Raw genomic sequence first — 8,342 nt, forward strand, 5'->3', positions numbered from 1 at the left:
TGCTACGAACCAAAAATAAGGTGAAAAAGAAACACACGCTTTCAGAGATCTGATTTCTACGAAGAGGTGTATATGGTACTCATTGACTCTCTCCTCTCTTATCCCCAATCAGCCTATCCAGTAAGGTGGTCAGGTAAGGAGAATTTCTCTCTTTAGCAACCCAGGCAAGCAGCTCACTTCTTGAGTTGGAAGATGCACTCTGCGTTAATCTGTGGCAGACAGTCCTAGCCACCTTCTCAATCATTACTCTCCCCTTCCTCTCTGCAAACAGAACCAATGTGCCTAGCTAAAACCAAACGAAAACAACACCTCCTCATTTTCCAGCATCAATTGTAGTTAGAAATGGCTATGGGACACAGTTCTAGCCAATAATAATTAAGCAGCATTTTTTCATGTGGCTACCAGGAAGCAACTTCAAATGGAATAGAATCAGTTGATACACAGTAAGTTAGGATTGTCCTCTTTGCTTTCCTCTTCTCTCTGATTGAAGTGCAGCTATGACAGCAGGAGCTGCAGCAGACATATTACAACTGAAAATGAAAGAAAATCTAAAGAACTTCAAAAATCCATCTGGACATTCTTGAGCTGTTCCACAAACTACGGTCTGACTATCCCAGAACTTCTTGGTCATTTGAAAGGATCATAAAACACTAAGCCACTATTATTTGGATTGTTTTGATATATGCAGCGAAACCCAAACTCTGTTAGAGCTTCCCTTTTCTTACGGGTTGAAACAAATCTGTAAAAAAATATTCTATCGAGTTCAGCTTGTTGCTACTTTGAAGCTAAGGAAAGCCTCAAAATATCTGACCTAAGAAGAAACTAATCAGCTTCTTCTTCTCACGTGGCATTTTTTCAACAGAAGAGAGAGATAATTTAATACAAGATATATCATCATCAAATTCTGGGCCCTTGCTCAAGGAAAATCTGAGTAGGTAAGTTACAAGTCAATCCGTCTTTGGTCTCTAGTATCTACTTTACTTCAGAACAGACAGCACAGTATGTAATGATGTCTCAGATTCAGAACACAGAGGAGAATTGGGGAACCAGTTTCCTTCCAAATCAGAGACTATGGTGAAGGAGCAGAGTTTTTTTCCAATCCATCACAGAGCTACACTTTTATAAAATACGAAAAAACTAAAGCCAGGCATGGTGGCTCATACCTGTAATCCTGGCACTTTGGGAGGCCAAGGCAGGCAGATCACCTAAGGTCAGGAGTTCAAGACCAGCCTAGCCAACATGGTGAAACCCCATCTCTACTAAAAATATAAAAGAGCCCGGTGCGGTGGTGCATGCCTGTAATCTCAGCTACTTGGGAGGCTGAGGTGGGAGACTCGTTTGAACCCAGGAGGTGCAGTTTGTAGTGAGCCGAGATAGTGACACTGTACTCCAGCCTGGGCAACAAGAGTGAAACTTTGGAAAGAAATAAAGAAATAAAGAAAAGAAAGGACGGAAGGGGAAGGCAAGGCAAGGCAAGGCAAGGCAAGGGAAGGGAAAGAAGGAAGGAAGGAAGGAAGGAAGGAAGGAAGGAAGGAAGGAAGGAAGGAAGGAAGGAAGGAAGGAAGGAAGAAAGGAAGGAAGGAAGGAAGGGGGGAAGGGGAAGGAGAAGGGAAGCGAAGGGAAGGCAAGGCAGGCAGGCAGGAAGGAAGGAAAAGAAAATTGAATTACTGGGAAAGTGAACATTTTTTAATCATATAAAATACATATCTTAATATTATATTATCAATTCAAGAGACATAAAGTAATTCTGTCAAATTGCTTTTTTTTTTTTTTTTTTTTAAGTTTCTTAAGTCTTACTCCCAATTTTAGTACTTGTCTTACTGTGATCTACTAACAGGTCAAGCACCGGCACTGGTCCACAGACTACAAGTTGAATAAAACAGCTATTGCAATATCTTAGTCAGCTAGAGCTGCTATAACAAAGTGCCCCAGGCAGGGTGACTTAACAGAAACGTATTTCTCACAGTTCTGGATACTAGAAGTCCAAGATCAAGCTGTCGGTAGGTTTCACCTCTCCAAAGGCCTTTCTCCTTGGCTTGTAGGTGGCTGCCTTCTTGCTGTGTCCTCATCTGGCCTTTCCTCTGTGCGCTTGTATCCCTCTCTCTTCTTATAAGGACACCAGTCCTATTGAGTTAGGGTCCCAACCTTCTCACCTCATTTAACATTAATTTTCTCATTAAAGTCCTATTTGCAAATGCAGTCACATTGGGGGTTAGAACATTAACATATGAATTTGAGGAGACAGAATTCGGTCTATAAAAAGAGTAATGCTCATATAAGTTTCTGCAATTGCTCTCTGCCTTAGCCTCATTAGAATCTCAAGAGAAAGACCTCTAGATGCCCTCTCATCTCTGAGGGGATTAGAAAGTGCAAAAACGAAAACAGAAAAGTCACTCACAGACAGTGTTCATTTATCCACAGTTCATCTCCAATCAAAAAAGATCATTTTAACAAACAGCTTGTAAACCTCTCCATCATGATTCTCCCACCTTCTTCATCTGTTCTGTTTATCTTTGCATAGATTTCCTCCAAAGAAGCCCTAAAGGGTCAAAAAAAACTTTTTTAATGAATATTTCAAAGTACATTTGAACAAAGCAACAGCTTTTGAACAAAATTATCCAGACTTTTCTTACTGTGACTGTTGGACCTGCTGTTTTTCCAGGGTTATATTTTTGTTTACATTTTGCTTAGGTTTCCTTGGGATTTCATTTTGATGTGTGAGTTATAGTGTGTGTTCCCTTAGCTCAGGGACAAGGATGGAGCTAATAGAGAGCAGAATTGTAAACCAGGTGTTTTCTCTAACACATTTCTAAGAGTGTGCTAGAATACTCCTGTGCTAGTATCTCTATCTCTTGCCAGCTGTGACCCATCTTGTGTGCACGCAAGCAGATCAAATATTTTGTCAGGAAGCCCATGAACCACAACTGTGTTCACTTTGTCTTGGAGTAAAGATTTTTCTTTCTCCTTTGCCTGCAACGGCATACATTTGTACTGTCAAATCGTGTATTTTGTTCCTAAAGATGTCTTCGTTTCTTTTTCTAATTCCACAGCAATCTGCTGATTTAACTCATATGTCTCTAACAGGTGACAGTTCAAGGCATCTGGCACATACAACCTGATATTTACAATCAGTTCCACTAATGGCTGCTTCAGTAAGTCTACTCTTGTTGATAATATTTCAGAAAATGAATGATGGTCAGACTACTTAAAATTGCATTTGCAACCAACAAATAAGTATTTGAAAGCCTTGCTGCAAGCTATGTACACTGAGAGGCCCTTTGAAGAAAATATAGCCACTCAGAAAGTCTTTCTTAAGTATTTACAATCCTTTTTTGAATAAGATAAATTAGAATTTTTTTTTTTTTTTTTTTTTTTTTTTTTTTTTGGCAAGAGACAGAGTCCTGCTCTGTCACCAAGCCTGAAGTACCGTGGTACAATCATAACTTACTGCAGCCTCGACCTCCTGGGCTCAAGTGATCCTCCTTACTCGACCTTCAGCCTGTAGCTGAAACTACAGGCACACACCACCACACTTGGCTAAGTTCTTATTTTTTAATTTTTTGTAGAGATGGGGTCTTGCTATGTTGCACAGGCTGGTTTCGAACTCCTGGACTCAAGAAATCTTCCCACCTTTGCCTCCCAGAGTGCTGGGATTAAAAGTGTGAGCCATCACACCTGGCAAATTCAAATTTTTAAGTAGAGCAAAGATGTATAGACTGCAGAAATAGATTTTATTTGTATGCTAATGTTATATTTCATTGTATAAACTTTTGGGTCAGGCGTGGTGACTCATGCCTATAATTCCAGTACTTTGGGAGTCTGTGGCAGGCAGATCACTTGAGGCCAGGAGTTCCAGACCAGCCTACCCAACATGGCAAAACCCCATCTCTACTAAACATACAAAAATTAGCCAGGCATGGTGGCATATGCCTGTAATCCCAGCTACTCAGGAGGCTGAGGCAGGAGAATTGCTTAACCCAGCAGGTGGAGGTTGCAGTGAGCCAAGATCACATCACTGCACTCCAGCCTGGGCGACAGAGCAAGACTCCGTCTCAAAATGAACAAACAAAAAAAAACTTTTGGATTTTATTAAATCTACAAATAAAGACGAGAAAACTTCCTTGTGGAACCTATGCTCACCTATAACTGTTGTGAATGTTCAAATCACAGTTAACGTCTAGTCATATTTTAAAATGTACATCTAATGTTTTGTTTCCATGGAAACATTTTTGCCTTATTAAGATTTGCTTAAAATAGCCTGTCCAAGCCTTTGTTTCTTGATCTGCAAAACTTAGAGAATTGGACTAACAGTTAAGAGGCATTTTAATTTCTTTATTCTTTTTATTGACCTGCATGTTTATCATCTTGTGATCTGGTTGTTGCTATTCTTGCTTTAAAATTTCACATTGTATTTCTTCAATTCAAATGTTAAGCTTTTGGGAGCAGAAATCATACCATATCTGTTTTATATCTCCACCTCAGTTTGAGTTTGCTGCTATAACAAAATGAGACTAAGTAATTTACAAAAATAGAAATGCATCTATTACAAAAATAGAAATGCATCTCTTACAGTTCTGGAGGCTGGGAAATCCAAGATCAAGGCACCAGTAGATTCTATGTCTGGTGAGGGCTGTTCTCTGCTTCCAAGATGGCACCCTGTTCCTATATCCACACCTGGCAGAAAAGATGAATGCTGTGTCTTCAAATGACAGAAAATGGAAGGGCAAAAAAGGGGTGCAGCTAGTTCCTTCCATCCTTTCTATAGTAATATTAACCTCATTCATGAGGGTGAAGCTTTCATGACCTAGTCACCTCTCAAGGCCCTACCTTTTAAGACCATCACCTTGGGGTTTACGTTCCAACATATGAGTTTTGGAGGGACGCATACATTTAAACCACAGCAATTCCCTATAGTGGTGCCACTCAAAGTACTTGGCCTCAAACTATTTGTTACTGGTCCCTGATGAGATCAGGAGCTTATACCAAAATATAATTCAACCACACAGTAGATCAACTATGTCACTAAGCACACTGTTTAGTTGAGTCAACATTTTTTTCTGAGAAGGACTTTCTTGAAGAAGGAATCTATATGTTGATTTACATTTCTGGAATAAGCTTTGTATCTCACCATAACAAATGGTTCTGGAAAAAACACCAGTCTGTGGACCATACTTTGAGTAGGACTGGTCTATAGAGATTTTCTATAAAGGTCTATTTCAAATTCTCAATAAATATTGGTTGTTTGACAAATGGCTCATCTATTCACTTAATAGACATTGACAGAGCATTCATGATGGAAGATGGCAGTAAGAGGTACTATGGGGCGGCAGGATGGGGACACAAGCCTATGGTTACTTACAGTCTATCAGACAAGATGACATATTTTAAATACGTGGAAAATAGAATCAAAAATGTATAACAAAGGCACAAATAAAACACCATGGAAGTTCAAAAGAGGGAAGAAATTCATCTTACAGGTCACTTGGAAGAGGTAATCTGGAAACTTCTAACTTGAAGGAGGAGCCGAATGTTGAATGATGGAGTTGGGTATGAGGACCATCACCCGGAGCAAACACAGGATGCAAGGAAGCTGTAGACATGTTTAGGAGACCACCCAAGTTTGCTTACTGCTGCCTTTCCTACTATTTGATTTGGGACAAGCATCCAAGCTCTGAACAATACCTTGCCCGCACCTGTTAAAATGGAAATCGTAAAAATAGTATTCATCTTATAGGGTGAAGATCAAAGGACTTAATTCAAGTCAAGTGTTTAGAGCAATGGCCAGTGCTCACTAACTGTCAACTTTTGCTGTTCTCATTATCATTCATCACATTGTTTTTATGGAATGTTAACTTTGTACTAGCTCTTTGATGCTTTCAATATCTTTGGTTTTATGCTTTAGAAAATAAAAAGGCTACTGAAGTCTTTGAACTACCATGAGACCGAGAGTAGAGAAGAATGAATTAAGTCAGAAATGTGATGGTTACCTACAATTAAGGGCAAAAGGAGAAAGCAAAATTAGCAAAGGAAACCAAAAAGCATTATCTGAGAGGTAGGAAGAGGACCAGATAAAGACAGGCACTTGGAATCTGAGCTAGGAAAAAATGTTTTAGCCATTAACAAAAATAGGCCATTAACAAAATCAACTATTTGGGGAAAAAAGAAGCAGCTGAATTTGAGAAGTGTGAGGTCATTCAGAGCAACCCTTAAGAGAATTTCTTCAGGGTGACTGAAGCAGACACTAGATTGCAAGAAATAGAGAAGAGAGAAAATAGTGAGGAAGGGGAAGCAGTATAGATAATATACTCATTCTTTTGTGAGTATTCACTTTCTGCAACTGAACATGCATGTGTTTATAGGCCACTGAAATGACAGTCAACACTACTAAAGGCAGCTTCTCTCTCTTAAAAATGGGTCATAGACATCTATCGTTTTTTCTGTCCTACCCCATCCCCAACTTGTTCTTTAAACTACTTCTCCCCATACCTCAAACCTTGAAGGTGACATGAACAATACATGGAATTTTTTTTTTCTTTTCTGAGATGGAGTCTCACTCTGTCACCCAGGCTGGAGTGCTGTGGCACAATCTCAGCTCACTGCAACCTCCAACTCCCTGGTTCAAGCGATTCTCCTGCCTCAGCCTCCTGAGTAGCTGGGATTACAGGCACGCACCACCATGCCCTGCTAATTTTTGTATTTTTAGTGGAGACGGAGTTTCACCATGTTGGCCAGGCTGGTCTCGATCTCCTGACTTTGTGATCCACCCGCCGCCTCGGCCTCCCAAAGTACTAGGATTACAGACGTGAGCCACTGCATCCGGCCAATATATGGATTTCTAAATGAGGTACCAGAGAGAAAGCATGAGTCCGTCCTTCCCGTGTGGTAAAAATTTTAAGATGAGAAACTTTGGTGTTTTCAGATGTCATATTTCTTCCCTGCTGTGCTAAGCCAGTCACTTTGCAAAGATAATGATTCCAGTTCTCAGAGAGAAGCAGATTTAAGAAATGAAGAGCAAGAATCCTAAGGGCAACTAGACCCTAGTTCCAGTTATTTTGGAGGCACAGCCATATTCTGCCTGCCCAGTGGATTCCCCATGTCACATTTTCTTACTTTCCATGAGCTAACATACTTACTCTCTTGTCTTAAGTACTCTGAGTTATATATGTGCCCCCTTGAGACTTTAAATGACCTAATACAAGAAGGGATATATGTAACGAAGGTTTGGTAGATGTTGGAAATATTAGGACAATGATTTAGGACGATGGCACGCTATTCTTAAAATTGAAATGAAACATAAGGCAATAAAACACTTCTCGTTAATGTGAAAGAATGAAGATGGTTAAAAGACACAGATGAAGTGGGTCTAAATCTCAGTCTTTAACTCAAGCAGGCAATAAATATCGTATTTTTCGATAACTCAACCTAATTGCTATTATAAGCCCCCATCCCACTGGGTTGGTGGAAATTTTATCCTAGTTGGTTCTGGCCTTCCTGCTTTCTTCTCCAGAGTTCTATCAATGTTCTGGGGTGCTTACAGAATCCTGAAACATTGCTGGGGAGAAGGGAGCTGAAATATTGGTCTGTGAAGTTTTCTGCCAAGTCATGCTTGTTTCTGTTCACGGTGACTTCAGGTCTGGTGGCTTATCTGCTGTGTCCATATAATGCCAGTGGCAAGGGACTCTCACTATCACCTTTGTGTCACACCAGGGGTGCAGTAATCTCTACTAGACTAAGGGCCCATCTGCTATACACCACGAGTCCAATTTCTCTCTGCAATTCTGCTAGATAAGGCAGCAGGTGCACTTTCTCCAGGATTTACGAAGAGCGGATCCTCTGTTCTCACATCATCCCAGAGGAATCTTCTAGTTTTGGGAAGGACTGAAGTGGGGCAGGGATCAGAATTCTTCTTCTTTCATGTTTTTCCCCACCATTGGGTCCGTCCTCAGTTGCCCTCTCTTTCTTCAGAGCTTAGAGTATTTGAAACCAAAACCATTAAGACCTATCCTGTCCTACCTCTCCATTGAGACAATGAACATGGAGACAATTTACTGCTTCTATGGACAGGAAGGAAAAGCAGGAAATGTTGGAAGAAAACACGTTGATAGAGGTTAATGTCTCAAAAATATGATCCGAACCCTCAGAGAACTTTAGAAATGAAATAAGAGAAAATGAGAGGAGTTTTCATTAGATGGATTTGATGATCTCTGTAAAGGAAGAGGTGAGAGTTTTCTGTGAGGAGAGGAGAGTTGAGGATTGACAGCTGATTCAGAGGATTGCTGAACAGCAGAATGAGCTGGGCACCCAGACAACTTGAACTTACCCCCAAGCACTCAGCACTGTTT

The 8,342-nt window shown here is 40.4% G+C and overlaps 1 long non-coding RNA gene across 1 annotated transcript; it reads left to right on the forward strand.

Annotated features, from left to right (window-relative positions):
- Positions 1-324: 324 nt before the first annotated feature.
- On the forward strand, positions 325-3,336 carry LOC115892820. The gene is made up of 3 exons (XR_004052740.1): positions 325-935; positions 1,838-2,000; positions 3,085-3,336. It is a non-coding gene; the product is annotated as an uncharacterized LOC115892820 (long non-coding RNA).
- The last annotated feature ends 5,006 nt before the right edge of the window (positions 3,337-8,342 follow it).

Source organism: Rhinopithecus roxellana, chromosome 13, assembly GCF_007565055.1.
Source record: "Rhinopithecus roxellana isolate Shanxi Qingling chromosome 13, ASM756505v1, whole genome shotgun sequence".
In the NCBI taxonomy this organism is placed as follows: domain Eukaryota; kingdom Metazoa; phylum Chordata; class Mammalia; order Primates; family Cercopithecidae; genus Rhinopithecus; species Rhinopithecus roxellana.